The 17,324-nt window shown below is 47.3% G+C and overlaps 1 pseudogene; it reads left to right on the top strand.

Annotated features, from left to right (window-relative positions):
* The first annotated feature begins 5,424 nt into the window (after positions 1-5,424).
* LOC136515023 (disease resistance protein Pik-2-like) lies at positions 5,425-16,870 on the top strand (annotated as a pseudogene).
* Positions 16,871-17,324: the final 454 nt, after the last annotated feature.

Here is a 17,324-nt window from a genome sequence, read left to right as displayed (position 1 = left end):
CGCGGCCTGCCAAATCAGCAAATAGATAAATGCTTTTCCTGAACATTGCCTTTTCTTCTTCTTCCGGTCAATTCCCAACGAGGTAAATTCCCAACTAGAATACCGAATTGCAGGGACTGCAGCAATAATCAATTATATTATTACTATGATCAATAATGTGCCAGTGCAGGTGTAGGGATGAAAATAGTACGGATATTTATCCCACCGAATAAATGTGAACACTTAATTGGATAGTTATTCGGATATCCGGGGCATTTATCCGACCGAATAAACGTGAACACTTAATTGGATAGTTATTCGGTTATCCGGATATTAAAACGGATACTTTATACGGTATTAGCCGGAAATCAGATAATCAAGGTAAAAATCAGATACATCAGAGCTTTGCTCCGGTAGCAAGGTGGGACAAATTCTTCTTGCTTTGCATAGTGTAGATTACGGCAACAACTTGCTGCTAGTTTTTTTTTTCATGCGGTCCAATAACGTTTAGCTCGGCCCAAGTCCGTTGACGAGCGCGAGTCTGGCACTGGAAGTCCACGTTGATTAGAGAACACGTGTGCCTAGATGGTTCCCTCAAAAAGAAAAACGTACGCCTAGATGGTTCGCATTTCTTTCCTCTTCCGTGTTTTAAAAATTTTGTATTCCAAGATAAATAATGAAAATTAATATAAAAATATTTTATAACGCTTAATCTTATCTCTTATTTGTTGCTTGTAATGGTTTGGGCACCTATGATATATATTGCTTTTACTCATCCGAATAGTTATTTGTATCCGATATTCTCCGAATTCGATTCATACCGTATTCGATACTCATTATTCATATCCGTAACCTACTCATTATTCGTATCCGTACCTGACAATCCGTATTCGTATATGTATCCGGTAGCTATCCATGTCCGAATCCGAATCCAAACATATATAAATATGAAATATGAAAACAAATATGATATTAGTGATATCCGTTCGTATCCGATCTGTTTTCATCCCTATGCAGGTGGATGGGCAAGCGTATGTAGGTTATATAACATCTGTTTTTATAGACCTTTTTATAAGCACTACATCTCGCATTTAACTATAATATGGACTCTTTTATAAGCACTATATCTCACAGTTAACTAGATCACTCTCACGTCTTGTCTGGGTGATTTTTTATAAGCACTACATCTCGCATTTAACTATAATATGGACTCTTTTATAAGCACTGTATCTCACAGTTAACTGGATCACTCTCACGTCTCGTCTGGCTGATTTTTTATAAGCACTACATCTCACATTTAACTATAATATGGACTCTTTTATAAGCACTATATCTCACAGTTAACTGTATCACTCTTACATCTTGTCTGGGTGAACTGATAGGCGTAGAGGCCCAGCCACGTCCCACTCTACAAGCTGCAAGCCAACTCCCACGCTGCAAGCCAGCGTCCTTCTAAATTTTATTAGTCCCACCTCGCTTAGACATATGCAAGCGAGGGAGCCAATGGTCTATATAAAAAGATCTTTTACAATGGTTGGGAAAGTATATTTTATTTTATTTTTTTAGCTAAATAATAACTAATTGAGAAACATTATTTATTAAATAATAATTTATCTTATTGAGGGTATTTACGTAATAGAGGTTGTGCCCTTCACGTAACCCTCTCCCCTGGCCCCTCTGCGACATCGTTAAGCCCCGAAGCTCGCCCAATGGTTGTGAAAGACCAGTCTTCATCATCTTTGATTTGATCCCTTGAAACGGCTGCTGTAACCAGGAAAGCCGCCAACGTGCTCGTCTCCGTGGGCGCCAAGGCCGCCGTCCTCGCGCTGGCCATTGCGTGGCGGCCCGTGCTATGGGCGGCCGTGCTGGCCGACGTCGGCACATGCCTCCTCGCCGTGCTGCACAGCATGCTGCTGCTGCGGGAGCCGGACACGGGCAGGCGGAGGGGTGGGGCGCCCGAGGCATGCCGCGCGACGGCGAGGTCCCTGGCGATGAGGTCCCAGCTCGCCGGAGCATCGGACGGCGCCACGGCCTCTGCAGGGACCAGGCGGTGGGACTAAAGTAGGCTGCCATAGTGCCATTACTGTTAGAAGCCAAGCGAGCCGTCTGAGCAGGAGCGCGCAGCAGTGGTGATCAACATACCGGCACCGTCCGCTGACACTGAGCATCCTCGGGCGACGGTGAAAGGCAACGCAACCAGATGTTGCAGCGCCACCGGCGGAGCATGTGCTGTTCCCACCAAGGTGACTACCGTGGACTGCGCGCCATGAGGATGCCGTGGCGGTAAAGGCAAAGGAGACAGCCGTGTGAGCGCAAGGACGAGCTGCTGCAGCAATGGAGATGGAGCAGTCCGTGATTCTCCTAAGATGCTAAAATTACCAACTTACCTATAACCTGAAAAAATAATAAAATAAAAAATAAATCTAGCTACGCATATTTTGGTACTTGCCCCACCTAATTTTGTAACTATCCTCACTTATTTAGTACATCTACATACTTTCACATTGGTACCTCCTACTTTTGCACCGTTCGATCTCATCCAATGAACGACTCATGTTTTTTTTTCAACCATTGTAAAATTTCTCTTTTTTTCAAAGCAAGCTTTGTTACCAGATTTTCATATGGCCCAGCAAACTGCAGCCACTCCCCAAGCATGGTACTTCTTGCCAAAAGACAACTAGTTATCACACCATCGCCAACATTGTTCCAATTCCGGGAGATAGTGTTTGCCCCAAAGCATTTGGCCACCACAGCGTTTTCGGCCATCATTCATCAAGCATGCGAGCTGGTTTGCATCTAAATTACCGACACATCACAGAGGAAGCAGAGTTGTTTTTCTTTTTCTCTCTTGTGTGTAACTTCCTAGCTCTGCGTGACACACACACACGTTAATCAAGCAATTGAAAAATGAAAAGCTCACCTTTTCTCTTGTCGTCAACTGGAAAAGTTGTCTGCCTGCTCTCTCTCTCTCTCTCTCTCTCTCTGGTTACTAAATCATGGAAATTTTTATAAAAAACTATTAAATCATTTATCTTATTTTGTGAAAACTATTCACAACCCAAAATAGGAATTTTGAGGTGTGGCAGTGGTGGAATTGTCTATCCCATGTTTGTCGCCGCTGCGAATCCCTGGAAGCCAAATCAGATTGCAGTGGGCATGAGCGATGGCGCAGTTCTTGTGGTGGAGCCACTGTTTGGACACAGACATGTAAGACTGGCGCCTCCTCCCTAGAGCAACGTTCACCCGGTGATATCAGCGGGAGCAGAAGTGATAGCCAACAGAGTGTCTGATCAACCGACGAGGCACAACCTACCGTTTTTTGATCGAAACTGTGGACCAAAGCTCCCCAGGAATAAATTCAAAAAACACAGGGGCGAGTTACAAACGTGTTAGCTAGGAGCTAACAAGAGCAGGACCTTACCTTACAAAGGGAAAACTACCTACTACAAAGAGTTGAGCCAAAGTTCTATTACATGTTAAAGTTTAGGGGTAGCGACATAAGTGGAGCCTAACTTCACTTATAAAACAAGCTTTCCAAGCAGCTGTGGATGGCACATGATTGTTGAAGATGTAGTAGTTCCTCTCCTTCCAAATACACCAAGCAGCAATAAGGTCCATGAATAAGGGCAGTCGAAGCTGTTCTATCTCGTGGACAAAGCATCTGATAAATGCTACCTTGGACATTCCATTGTATGCCAAGCATGAACCACCGTGTAACACGTACTAGATGTACATTCAAAGAACAAGTGCATTTCCTTTTTCCTCAGTGTCATCATGGCAGAGAACACAATTGTAGCCTTCATCAAGGCACAACCTACAGTTGCCTAACATCAGTTAACTATTAGGCTTGGCTTCTATTTATATATTCAGCCAAATGGGATTGTTTTTTTATGCACCCATCCAGTTGCCTATATACCAGCGATCTCCTCGAGATCTGTATATTTGAAACTAGTGTTTTCAAATCAGTGAGGGCTTACTTATTTGTAATCTGCACGTTGCTAGTGGGTCAGACATTTCCCTCGCTCTCCAGCATCTCTCCTCTTCTTTACTCAAAAAACATAATTGGATGGTGGACAATGTATCCTCTCCTATTATTACAAAGACGTTGGGGGACAATGTTGGGCATATTATATCCATGAGAACAGAAAAATAAATGATATGACATATATAGCAAAAATTGAAAACAAATGAATAACCAAAAAATAAATAGAAAAAATTAATAGAAGACAAAACAAATATAAAGGGAAGAGGTAGGAAACAAGGAAAAAAAGTAAGGCCATGTAATAGAGGAAATAAAAATAGAACATCACATGGATACTCATGAGATTATTCTGAATTATAAGACGCTACAACTTTTTTAGATAGATAGCTTTTACCGTGCATTTAGTTATACACTATGTTTACATAAATTGTAAAGACAATGTACCTATAAAAGCCAAAATGCTTAACAATTTGGAATGGAGGGAGTACATTAAGAATTTGACTACAGTAGGGCTCCTTTGGATGACAGGTGGTGATCGAAACTTGCTTGGAACACAATCATGTGGGGGGAATTTTCTGTGCAAATGACATCCCTGGCACTTCGGTGCTGTATTCTCTCGTCATTTGGCTATCAAGTAGATGGGGAGGTGCAGGCGGGAGTAGATCAGGCGGCGGGCGGCCGCCGAGCAGATGGGGACGAAGCCGCAACGACAAAGAAACAGAAGCGAGCTACGTGGAGAAATTGTCACGGGACAGGAGTCGTTTGTTTTATTTCCCCGTAGATGGACAGGGATGGGGAGGAATCGACCAGGGTTATTCCGCCACATGGGCCCCGTTCGGCTTACTCAGAAAACGGTACTATTCAGCTTGTTTTTTCAGCCAGAACAATATTTTTCTCTCATAATAATTCAGCCAGAACAGTGTTTTCAGCGAGTTTGAACCACAATTCTGCAAGCCAAACGGGGCCATGATTGCTTCCAAACGGGCACCTGTGCTCGGAGGGGGAGCAGATACATGGGGCTCTCCCCACCCGTGGATGAGGGCGTGGTATCCAAAGGAGCCTTTAGGGGGAATGAACCTTTTTGTCCTAATTATACAAACGATGCCGCTTGCGTTGTTGCCGCCTCACAACTGCATCTGGTTTGGACGGCGGTACTGATGAGCTGATGAGCTGGTTTGTATATCTAAATTAAACCGGCGGAAAAAAAAATGTGGTCACCTGCAGCCCGAGAAAAAATACGACATCTATCGCGAGCCGGGCCAGAGTAGTTTACTACCGACACATCAAACACGAAGCAGCAGAGCTGTTTTTCTGTGCAACTTCCTAGCTCTGCGTGACACACACGCACACGTTAATCAAACAATTGAAAAATGAAAAGCTCACCTTTTCTCTTGTCGTCAACTGGAAAAGCTGTCTGTCTGCTCTCTCTCTCTGTCTCTGGTTACTATTTTAAATTGTCTTGGCCCGCGGGCTTTTCAGCTTGCTCCAATCTCAAGAACATGGAACAGTAGTTCTATACATTTCTCTTTTCATTTGGAGCCACCATTGCGAGGGGCGTGAACTGAAGATCCAGCTGCTGCGCGGCTTCCTCGACCAGTCTGGCTTTCTCCTGCTACAGCTACAGGGCTCAGACCAAGAACAGGCGGTGAATCTAGGTGAGCCCACCTTTACCTTGCTTTCAATTTCAACACAAAAATCAGCCCCGCTTACTACTAGTCTTTTTAATGCAAGCTGCTGCGTGCAGGAGCCACCAATCGATATTGCAAGCATGGAGCTGGCGGTGAGGGCGATGGGGAGCCTGCTCCCCAAGCTGTGCGAGCTGCTCAAGGAGGAGTACGGCCTGCAGAAGGGCGTGAAGAAGAAGGTCCAGATTCTCTCACGGGAGCTCGAGGCTGCGCACGCCGTCCTCCGCGAGATCAGCGACATGCCACCGGACCAGCACCAGCTCAACGCGCCGGTCAGGCTCTGGGCGCGTGATGTCAGGGAGGCGTCCTACGACATGGAGGACATCATCGACGCATTTCTGGTGCACGTCGATGCCCCTAAGCCTGCTACTGAGACACACAAGCTCCGCCGCCTCAGGAAAAAGGTGAGCAGCCTGTTCAAGAAGATCAAGGCTCGCCGCAACATCTCTAGCCAGATCCAAGAAATCTACAAAAAGCTTGCGGAGTTGGCAGCAAGGCGTGACCGGTACAAAACACCCGACAGCGTTGTCACCAAGCCAGCAACGACCATCGACCCTCGCATCTTGAATCTGTACAAGAGTCCAACAGAGCTTGTTGGCATTGAGGGACCAAAGGATGAGCTCATAGATATGCTGTCCCTAGGGGATGACGGCGGTGATGCGTCTGGTCCTAAGAAGATGAAGATAGTCTCTGTTGTTGGATTTGGAGGACTGGGCAAGACTACTCTTGCAAAAGCTGTCTATGACCAGCTTAAACCGCGGTTCAAGTGGGTGGCTTTTATTCCAGTGGGTCGAAACCCTGACTTCAAGAAAGTCCTGAGAGACATTCTTGTTGGCCTTGATAAGAAGAAGTTCATGAATTTGAATATGACCATGTTGGATGAAAAGCAACTCATGGACGAACTCAAGGAATTCGTCCAGGAAAACAGGTACGAGTTTAATCACTCGACACAAGGCTGGTCACTGCATACATGCATATATAGAGACTTAATTATATTTCAATAAGTACGTAGCCGTACAATTCTTTCCTTATTTCTTATTTATTTTATATATTACATTAAGGCTGGAAGGAGCTAGCATGTTCCACTTCAAGTCTATAAATTACTACAGTAATCTTGGATCCATACACAATTGATTTAAAAGAGTCATAAAGAAGTAAATTTGTATTTTCAGCAGTAAGCATAACTAGTTGTATGAAATACAAATCTACAACCACCTGTTCTTTTTTATGGTCGATAATGCCATTGCTCTGTTCTTTATATGCTTTCTCATTTTAATTACCAACTCATGAAGGCAATTACGCTGTCATGTAAATGTGTAGGTGTTTCATTGTTATTGATGATATATGGGACAAGAAGACCTGGAAATTAGTCAGATGTGCTCTGCAAGAAAGTAATTGTTGAAGTAGACTTGTGATCACTACACGCATTTCGGAAGTTGCTGCATATGCTGATGAAGCTTACAAAATAAAGCCGCTTTCTCATGATAACTCTGAAAAATTATTGTACGCAAGAATAGATGACGGTGAAGGGAAGCATTTCGATAGTCTTCCGGCTGAGACATGTGAAAGAATTTTGAAGAAATGTGGCGGCGTGCCACTTGCTATCATTACAATAGCCAGTTTGTTGGCCAGTAAACCAGGAGAGGACTGGTCTGAGGTCTACAACTCAATTGGTTTTGGGCATAAAGGCAATGATGATGTAGATAATACCAGAAGGATATTGTCTTTTAGCTACTATGATCTGCCTTCACATCTAAAGGCTTGCTTGTTGTATCTAAGCGTATTTCCGGAAGATCGTATCATAGAGAAAAATAGATTGATATGGATGTGGATCGCTGAAGGTTTCATCTCTGAGGAACAAGCAGCAGCAGGGGTAGGATTATTTGAGCTTGGGGAGAGGTACTTTAATGAATTGATAAATAGAAACATGATCCAGGCACAGGAGACACTATATGAAGGGTACGTTGATGCATGCTCAGTTCATGATATGGTTCTTGATTTGATACATCAATTATCGAGTGAAGAAAATGTTGTCACTGTATTGAATGGTGATGAGCGACAGAAACTTCAGGGGAGCATTTCTCGCAGGTTAGCCCTACAGTGTGTTGAAGAGCACAACGTTGGCCAGCTGGCTAACATCGCTGTGGAGAAAGTGAGATCCATTTTTGCCGGTGAGTGTGATTTTTGTGCATTATGCCCACGCCTCCCATCTTTACGTGTAGTACAAATGGTAGGATGTTCTGTTTTCAACAAAGACTGCATCAAAGATGTGTCGTGGAATCATCTTGGGAGTGTACTTCACTTGAGGTACCTCAGACTAGAGAGTACCAATATCTATGAGCTGCCTAGGGAGGTAAGATATCTGAGGTTTCTGCAAACACTGGATTTATGGGGCTCCTGTATAGAGGAGCTGCCGGAGGAGGTGGGACTTCTGACGCAACTTGTTTGCCTACGAGCTGGTGCTTGGGCAATAATAGTGCCAGCAGGTTTAATCGGTAAGCTCACGTCACTGCAAGACCTACGTATATCGTGTTCTGGTGAAGATGCTATAATAATGCAGTTTGTGGAGGAGCTGGGCCTGCTGAAGGAACTGCGGGTGCTCGAGACTAGGATTACTGTTTGGAGTGAGAGCATCGAGAGTGCTTTGCTGGAGTCCCTGGGCCATCTGCACAATATCCAGGAACTTCATATTTCGGATTATCCTTCAAGTAAGGACTGGGTGAGCAGCGATGCAGTATGGTTGTCCTGTCGGCATCTCCGTTTGCTGCGTTTGGACTGCTTCGAGTTCTCTACACTGCCGGCGTGGATTAACTCGTCACTTGCTCCAAACATCTCCTATCTGGATGTGCAAGTGGTAGTTGTGAAAGACCAGGACATGGAGACCCTTGCCAAGCTGCCAGAGCTCAGTTGCCTCAGACTGGATTCCGATGACACCGAATCAGTAGTTAGCATAAAGATTCGTACAGATAAAGGTGTTGTCTACTTTCGCAAGTTGAGATTCTTAAAGATACTCGGTCCATCTATCTGGTTTGATCTGCGCGGCAGCGAGTGCAACAGCAGCAGGGTACCATCTAATAATAGAATCATGCCAAGTCTTGAATCGCTAGAGTTTCATGTCCATGTGCGGTCCCTAAAAGACGAGAACCCGCATCTTGGTTTTGACAAGCTGCTTGGCTTCCAGAACCTCGGAAGAAGTTCGCTCCGGATAGTCAAAGCCGAAGTGAACTGTGGAGGTGCCAGTATTTGGGATGTGGAGGAAGCGGAGGCTGCGTTGGAGCACGCGGCCGCAGTCCATCCAAAACATCCCACCCTTCTAACCAACAGGGTAGAATCACAATATATGATCTCACGCTACCAAGAGGTATGATGAACTGATCATGCATGCACATTTGAACTTGCTTTCAAATGCTACTGGCTCTGATTAACTATTACTTCCTATCTATCCTGTCTTTCTATCTTTATAATGGTCACAGTAAAATGTTTATCTCATACATACAGTACCTACGGGGTTCAAGTGGTACAGGACTAAATCTAGCTAGCTCCTCTCCTTTGAATTATTATTAGTCCTAGCTCAATCGGGTTCTCCGACACAGTATTCCGGGCAACATAGATTATCTAAATAAATAGTTACTCCGTATTAAGTAAGGGTGGGTGGGCCGTGATAGTTAACGTAAAAATATCTCGATTGCCTTTTTCTCCCTTGCATGCATGTAGGGCCTGTTTGCTTTTGGCTCAGATTCTAAACACCAGCGGCTGGATCTGCTGCCTAGCTCAGATTCCGATCCAAACACGTAGGATTAGCCGTGTTGTCTTACAAATGCCATAGTCTGCCAACCGGTTGGCCATGTTTGCGTGGCTCAAGGCAGATTCATTCATAACATTATGAATTGTGGTGTCTAACTACTGAAGGAATGTAATTAGAAATGCAAGGAAAAGCACTCAGTTTTTTTTTCTGAATACGCAAAAGATTTGCGTATCATTGTAATTAATAAGAAGAGTTTAACCGTACAAATGACACACTTCTGATGAGCGTGCTAGGTGGTCTTACAGCTATGACTGGACCATCCTAGCCGACTGTTACAAACCTCGATATTACATAAATGGTAAACAACCGAACTAAGAGCACCACAGCGACCTACGGAGCTGGACGTCTCCGCTGCTGGTTGTGTGACCCAACTCCACCATCTGAGAAGAACGTTCTTCTACCAGTCCTGTTGTTGGTCGCTGGGAACAGCTCGTCCAGAGCCTCCACTTGGCTCGGCGTCAAGTTACGTGCGAATATGTCGTCGTATGTTCCCTTGGACACGATGAAACTGTAGCTACCGACGGCATGATGCCCATCATCTGCATGAGGCGTACTTCGCCCCGCTTGGAGGTCGGTATGTGCGCCAGTGACTGAGCGGCAATCCGTCTGCTCCTGATTGGCAGGGGCCTTTTGGTTGCCGCCTTCTGCCTTGGTGGAGTGGAGATTAAGGGCGACCTTCGCTTGCGCTGCACCTCCTCGATAAAACCATGCGAGATGCCGAGCGGCCTCGCACGGCGTGGGCGTCGCATCGCTGGGGTCGGGCATGGCTTGGCTATCCAGCTGGCCGTCCTTCGTCGGCGTAGAAGGGTCGGGTGTGGCTTGGCCATACGAATGGCCGTCCAGCGTCGACGTAGAAGTAGCCGCCATGTGCTTGGCCGGCTCTAACCTAGGTGTGCAGACCTCACTGTCGTCCCCTGGCGCCACAGCACCCACGACAACGGGCTGCTCCAACTGTGGAGGCATGCCCTGCACAGACAACGACGGAGGCAGGTCCGTCGTGCACTGGGGACCCGGCGCCGGAGAACTGGTGTCCACCACCGAAGCTTGAACCTCCTGAGAGACGGTTGCCACAGCATGCAGGCACCCAGGCGCTGGTGTGACCGCTGGTCGGCTCACGACGAGCGAGGCGGCAAGCTCATCCAGCATCGGGTCGACTGAGACGAGCCAAACGGGAGGCCCTGCGCCCTCGCACAGTGCCTCCGCTAAAGAATCTGGCTCGAGGAAGCCGCGTGCGGCAGTCGAAGCAGTGGCATAGTCGGCAGGCATGCCCATGCTGATGTCCGTCGCCGAGACACCCCTACGCCGCCGGCGTCGTTTCCGGCATCGACGGTTGCCATCGGCACACCCCACGACTCCCTGGGCGGTCCCATCCGAGGTCGGTGGACTACCGAGGGGTGCATGCTGGGAGGCCGGTGTGTTGTCGACACGAGCTGAGCGGCGAGGCAGGCCACCACCCCTCGGCGCCGACTTGGATCGCTTGTAGTCCCTCGCGAGGTGGTGGAATCCGGGGGCGGCGTAGGCAACGGCGTGGCAATCGGCAGGTCGCTACTCGGTGCGAGTAGGAGAGGTAGTTGAAACATCTGTCATGGAGCTATGCTGGGATCTTTTGAGCTAATCCGCGCAGCCAATCCGAGGCTCAGCTGAGGCAGCTGCAGGTCCCGCTTTCTGTCAGGGTAGGATCTCCCGCCACCCGTCGGCGTTGGGGGCAGAGACCCGTCTACGGGCGCCGAGGCATTGGCGAGCAGGGACCCGACCATCCACTGGCTGAGCAGGCAAGCTGTGCACTAGCTAGGAATGCGGCTGGCTGCGCTTCCTCCACCATCGCACAGGTCCCTGTCTAGCGTCTGCTCTGTCGTGCCCCAGAACCACGACTGAAAGAGTCTGGACACGAGCGGGGGACGCTATGGCCGGCTTCGTAGGGCGATCAGCGGGCGGTCGTCGTCGGACTCGTCGCCATCGTCGTCAGCCCATCGACGGCGCTTCGTGCGCCCTCCCGAAGACGGGTAGAACAGAGCCGTGGCCGATGAGAGAATGGAGCCTAGCGTCGGCGGCGGCGGGGACGTAGAGGGAATCTACGGAGGTGCTCGAAAGCTGGATCTCGTGGGTCGGGCTCAATGGAGCTGCAGATGGACGTGGTGGCCGTGGCGCAGAGGCCCGACGCCGTCGGCGGCGTGGACGGGGAGGGAGTCCACAGAGGCGCTGCAGTGCCGGAGGTGGCTGCGGTGGGAGGGCGCGGTGTTGTTGGCGTTGGAGGTGGCATCCCAGCGCCGGCCGCGGTGGCCACGGTGGTGGGGCCCGGCGTCGGCGTCGGCTAGGGCGGACAGGGCGCTCCAGCGCCGGCTCCCACGTTGGTGGGGTCCGCCGGTCCAAGGAGGCTCCCATTGGAGGCGCCCGCCATCACCGGGGAGGCAGCCCGAGGTGGCGATGACGGGGCGCAGGCGTGGCGAGGTTGGGGTTGGCCGTGTAGTGGGACGCCGACGGAGGGGCCCGACGCGGGCGGCGTCGGTGGTCGTGCTGCGTGCTCACGTGTGCCCGCGCACAGGAGAGGAGAGGAGGGGTGCACGGGCCCGCGCATAGGAGAGGAGAGGAGGGGTGCGCGGATGCAGGAAGGTGGGGGAAGCCGTCCCCTGCGGCGGCGGCGCGGGCCCCGCTGGCAGAGGCAGCGGCAGCGTAGCCTCGGCATCCACGCCCGCGACTAGCAGCAAATCCGGCTGATGGGGCCAGGTTCGCTGAAAGGGGAGGAGGAGGGGACCACTGGCGGCGGGTTGGGGGCGGCGCGGGCCTGCGTCGCTGGCTGGACTTGTGGGGCTCGAGGAGGGAGTAGGGGGGGGGACAGGCGGGGGAGGGGGCCGCCGGCGCCAGGATAGCGGCCGGCGGCAGCGGCGGCGGGGGGTGGGTGGAGGCCGCCAGGGGTCGCCAACCCTAGGGGAGCCGACCCATCCTCGAAAAGGGAATACAGTCTTTGTTTTTTTTGAAAGAAAGCTTGTATCTTTGTTTTGGTTGGAATGTGTATGTTGTGTTTCTATGATGATGACAGGGAATTCATGAGTGGCCAGTCGAGTGTGCACGTGGTTTTTTTCTTTTTCCTCGCAGTTCAATATATTTGTATTTATTTGCTAACCGTATCAAACAAATGGTAGGCATGTATGGAAATGAGCAAAGCCCCTGAGTTAGTAACCAAGGCCTGGAAGTTGGCGGATGACATCGTTGGCTCAGGACATATTCAAATACTGCGTATGCTAGATCCGACCGCATCTTCAAGCAAAGTATGTTCAACAACGTTTGCAAGTACATCTTCCATTTAAATTAATGAAAGGAATATCACACATCAGTATCTATTCGTGTGCTTATGATTTTCATGACATAGCACACACTGAACAATTCGGTAGAATTTAAGACTGTTATGTTCATATTTAGAACAGTATATAATTCTGATAAGCATTGTGTTTTATTTGTTTTCTTCATAGGTTATGCGCTTGTTGTACACAGATAATGGTGTGGCACTTTTGGCTCTCAGCTCCAATGCTGTTCATAAGCTGTGGAAATGGGAGCACAGGGACAAGAATCCACGTGGCAAGGTTAGATAGGACCACTAGCTTAAGATTTCAACACTGTAGTTCTGTTTGGTTGTTTTCTAAAAACCATCCATCATTACTTTTCGTTAGTCGTCCAAATCTGTTCCACCAGTACTATGGCAACCGGAAAATGGCATTCCAATGACAAACGACACCATTGATGGCAATGACCCTAAAGAAGCAACAGCCTGCACTACACTATCAAAAAATGACAGCTATCTAATTTCTGCTTCTGGTGGCAAAGTCTCATTGTTCAACATGATGACATTCAAGGTATGTCTTCTTCAGTTGTCTATAACAATAAGTAGTTAATTCGATGATTGATCTCTTACAAATCATGCATGACAACTTCCGTAAAATAATTTTTATTTCGTAGTTGCACCATGGCCTTTCTTTGGCTTCACTGATCTTGTGCAATCTCTCATATATAGGTCATGACTACTTTCATGGCACCTCCACCTGCTGCAACTTTCCTTGCATTCTACCCGCCAGACAATAACATCATAGCTATTGGAAGGGAGGACTCTTCAGTTCAAATCTACAATGTCCGTAAAGACGAAGTGAGTATTGAACATGAATATGTCATCCCCTGTTTGCATGAATCTCATAGGATTGGTAAAACTTATTATATATAGTTCTCACTGGAAATGCATTAGTGTACCCATTGTAAAATAATATGCTCTCGTTTCAGACTATATATCCCCTCATATTTTACTTATGTATTAGGATATCATAAGATTGTAGATGTTGTTTTATATATGTTCTTTTTGACATAACAAATTATGTACCTTTTGCGCACTTTGAGCAGATACTACCACAAGGTACACATATTACATAGCAACTTTGTGGTAGCTCCCGTCAACAATATGAAGAGTAGTAAGTACCTCGTGGTATATGACCCAAAAGACCTTCATAAACCATACATATGTTGTTAGCTCGACATTTAAAAATTTGAGAATTTTTAATGATAATGGATTCTTCCTATGTGAAATATTATGTATAGTGTACTAATCACCGTTTAGTTTATATTTAACATCAACGTGCCAAAATATCAACTTATCTTAATCGAATTGCACAGGTTACAACTGTGCTCACGGGTCATCACAAAAAGATAACTGGACTAGCATTTTCGCAATCAATGGAGGTGCTTGTATCTTCAGGTGCTGATGCTCAGGTGTGAACTCTAATATATATCAAAATTAGGACTAGCGATTTTGTTTTTGCTTATAAATTTAAGGGATGCTGAATTAAATATAGTCAAATGTTATGTGTCGGTGTTTTGTGAACCGACCAGTAAATTTAGTGCCGCGCAGCTCTAGGAATCGATGGAAGCACTCAAGACATGGGGAGATTATAGTGTTTCAGGCCGAAGCCCTACGTCCAGTCTCAGAGGGGTTCGAGTTCGAGTTTCTCGGTTCAAGTGCTCAGTTGGCTTACAATGGGGGTGCTCGTAAGCGTGGGTTCAGAAGTGAGATGTCTCGAGAGAATAGATCGATCCCTCCAAAGCCATAGAGAGTGTTTCCTTTTTTCCGTCCGCTAGAATGAAGGCCCGGTTCCCTTATGCTTCTGGGGGCCAAGTGACAATTGAAAGGAAAGGGTTCCCACGACCCGAGCGGTCGAGAGCTCGAGGGGAGGGTGGCGGTAGGCGAGCCCGGTCCATGGGCCCTCTGCATCTTGTCCCAGCTTCTGTTGCATGCTCGGATGTCGTCATGGGTTCCTGTTCTCCACATCGAGGTATGGTGCGCCATAGCGGCACCGTGCGGGTCGTGGCTGGTATGGTGCGCCATAGCGGCATAGTGTGGGTCGTGGCTGTCCTCTTGTAGTCCTATGGGATGTGGGCGCGTAGTGCGAGTCGTGGCCTTCGTCCTTGCTCCTACTGCCCCCGGGGGGCGTCGTGCGCTAGTTTGAGTCTATGGTTATCGTCCTCTGCTGACCGGCCGCCCTCCTGATCATGAAGGGGGCGGTGAGGCTTCATCCCACACACGGGTGGTCGGGGGTCAACTTGTTTGGCCGGTTCCGAGGAGTCAAGTCCCTGGACGTGAGACCCGTGCTCTGTGGCGAGCGTGGCCGTACACCTGCCCGTCGAGTCATACAGTGTTTGAGCGGTCCCGTGCCATATCCTGACATTGCCTGGCCACGGTGTGGCCTTTTGAATTGGTGGGGGGAGCAGTCCGAGGGGTGATGCCTCACCCCAAGATCCTATGGTCCGAAGGGTGGTCGATGCATCCTAAGGCCCCACGGTCCGTTGGGTGGTCGTCGTCCTTTTGGTCTGAGTGCGTGTGCGGTGCGTGCACGTCTCGTTGTGGCAGGCGCATTGAATGCACCAACCTCCCCTGGTCTTATCCGTTGACGGCCAGCCCAGGCCCGGGGTGGTCGAGGTCATGCCTCGGATCCCGATCCGACTGCGTGGTCGGGTGGAGCGAGTGGTCTAGGCGCTACGTGGATGATGGGCTGTGGCCTACTAGGCCACGAAGTGCGCTTTCCTCTGGCGTAAGCCGCGTTGTGGGGTAACCGGGGTATGCTCCCCCGACATTATGTTAGTCGCATTTCATACCATCCGTTAGTCTATTTTCTAAAACATATAAAGATCTATAAATACACTCCACTTTCTAAAAGGTATAAATATCTAAAAATACAGTATTGTTTCTTTCTGAATCATTCTTTTCTTGTTTTTTTTGCAATGAAATGAAATTTGCAGCTATGTGTTTGGAGCATTTTTGGTTGGAAGAACAAGAAATCAAGGTACATCAAACATCCATCTAATGGTTCTGGTGCTTTAGTTGGTCATACAATGGTGCAGTTTCACTATGATGGAACACATCTTTTAGTTGTTCATGAGAGTCAGTTGGCGATCTATGATTGGCAATTGGAATGCTTGTGCTCGGTAAGTCATTCACAACATTTTCATAACAATATATTTGCATCTCTTAGTAATCATATGCTGTCTTGTCTATTGAGTTGGAGTGCTAACATATTACATGATTTACATCATGCTTCTCGAATGCTCCTAATCGTATCGATGCATTGTAATAAGCACATTACACATTGATATTTGACCTTCCATAAGTTGATAATGCAGTGGTACCCAAGAGATGCACTCCCTGCTCCAATTTCAAGTGCGGTGTACTCACTTGGTTGTTTGTTGGTCTATGCTGGATTTAGTGACGGTGCAATTGGAATATTTGAGGCAGAATCTCTTATGCTACAGTGCTGGATAGCACCCTCTGCCTACGTACCATCTTCAATATCCAGGTGTGTGGAGTTTCAAGCAGTTTCTGTTTTTTTTGTTTGAGTGGTACTTTCAATTCTGGTAACAAACGTCTTGTTTTCGTTGCGTCTCTGGTTTCCATTGTTGGTGAAACTGTCTATCCCACGGTCATCGCAACGCATCCTTGGAAGCCTAACCAGATTGCAGTGGGCATGAGCGATGGTGTAGTTTATGTGCTGGAGCCGTTGGATACAGACGACGGACAAGTGGGCAGCGACACCTCCTCAGAACAACGTCCACCTAGTAATGTCAACAGCAGCGGTGGTGACAGCCAATCGAGTGTCTGATCAGCCGATGAATTGACATGGAAATGCTTGCTTGGCCTACGATCATAGATTGAGTTAAATATTTTGCTTGGCCTCTAGACACATATTCAGTCAAATGGAACTGATTTTTCATGCACCCATCCAGTTATGTGTACACCATCCATCGTCAGATCTCCCTGAGATCTATATATCTAAGACTAGTGTTTTCAAGTCATTGAGGACTTCCTTATTTGTAATAAATATGCACGTTGCTAGTGGGTGAGACATTTCCCTCTCCATCTCTCTTCTTTATTCAAAAAACATAATTGGATAGTGAGCAATGTATTTTCTTATCTTATTGTATTATATACAAAGACCTTAGGGACAATGCTGAGTATCAGCCTACCCAATTCTCCAGTCAAGTTGGCTTAGGTTGAATTGCAATTGCAATACTCTCGTTTGGTGAATAATGTGAGATTTCGACATGCATTGTAAAAACTCGTTTCAAGTGGAGAAAATTGTCCTTGGATAATATAGTATATAGAACATATATATGTGAGTTAGTTTGCATATCGTGACTTACTAAAATAATTATGAGAAAAGCATTCAGGTAAAGAAAAAATACAGAGGGAAATGAGAATGGCAAAATATTTTTTGTTATTTAGTCCTCTAAACGCACTATCATCATTCCTGAGTAGTTATCAATTTTCATAATTTGTAACGATGATCTTGTTTATCTTTAAATAATTAGATGGTATATCTTCAAGCTAACATCAAATTCATTA

This window comes from Miscanthus floridulus, chromosome 17 (genome assembly GCF_019320115.1).
Source record: "Miscanthus floridulus cultivar M001 chromosome 17, ASM1932011v1, whole genome shotgun sequence".
NCBI classification, from domain to species: Eukaryota; Viridiplantae; Streptophyta; class Magnoliopsida; order Poales; family Poaceae; genus Miscanthus; species Miscanthus floridulus.
Note: the sequence above shows the minus strand (reverse complement) of the source record. Positions and strands in the feature narration are given on the sequence as shown.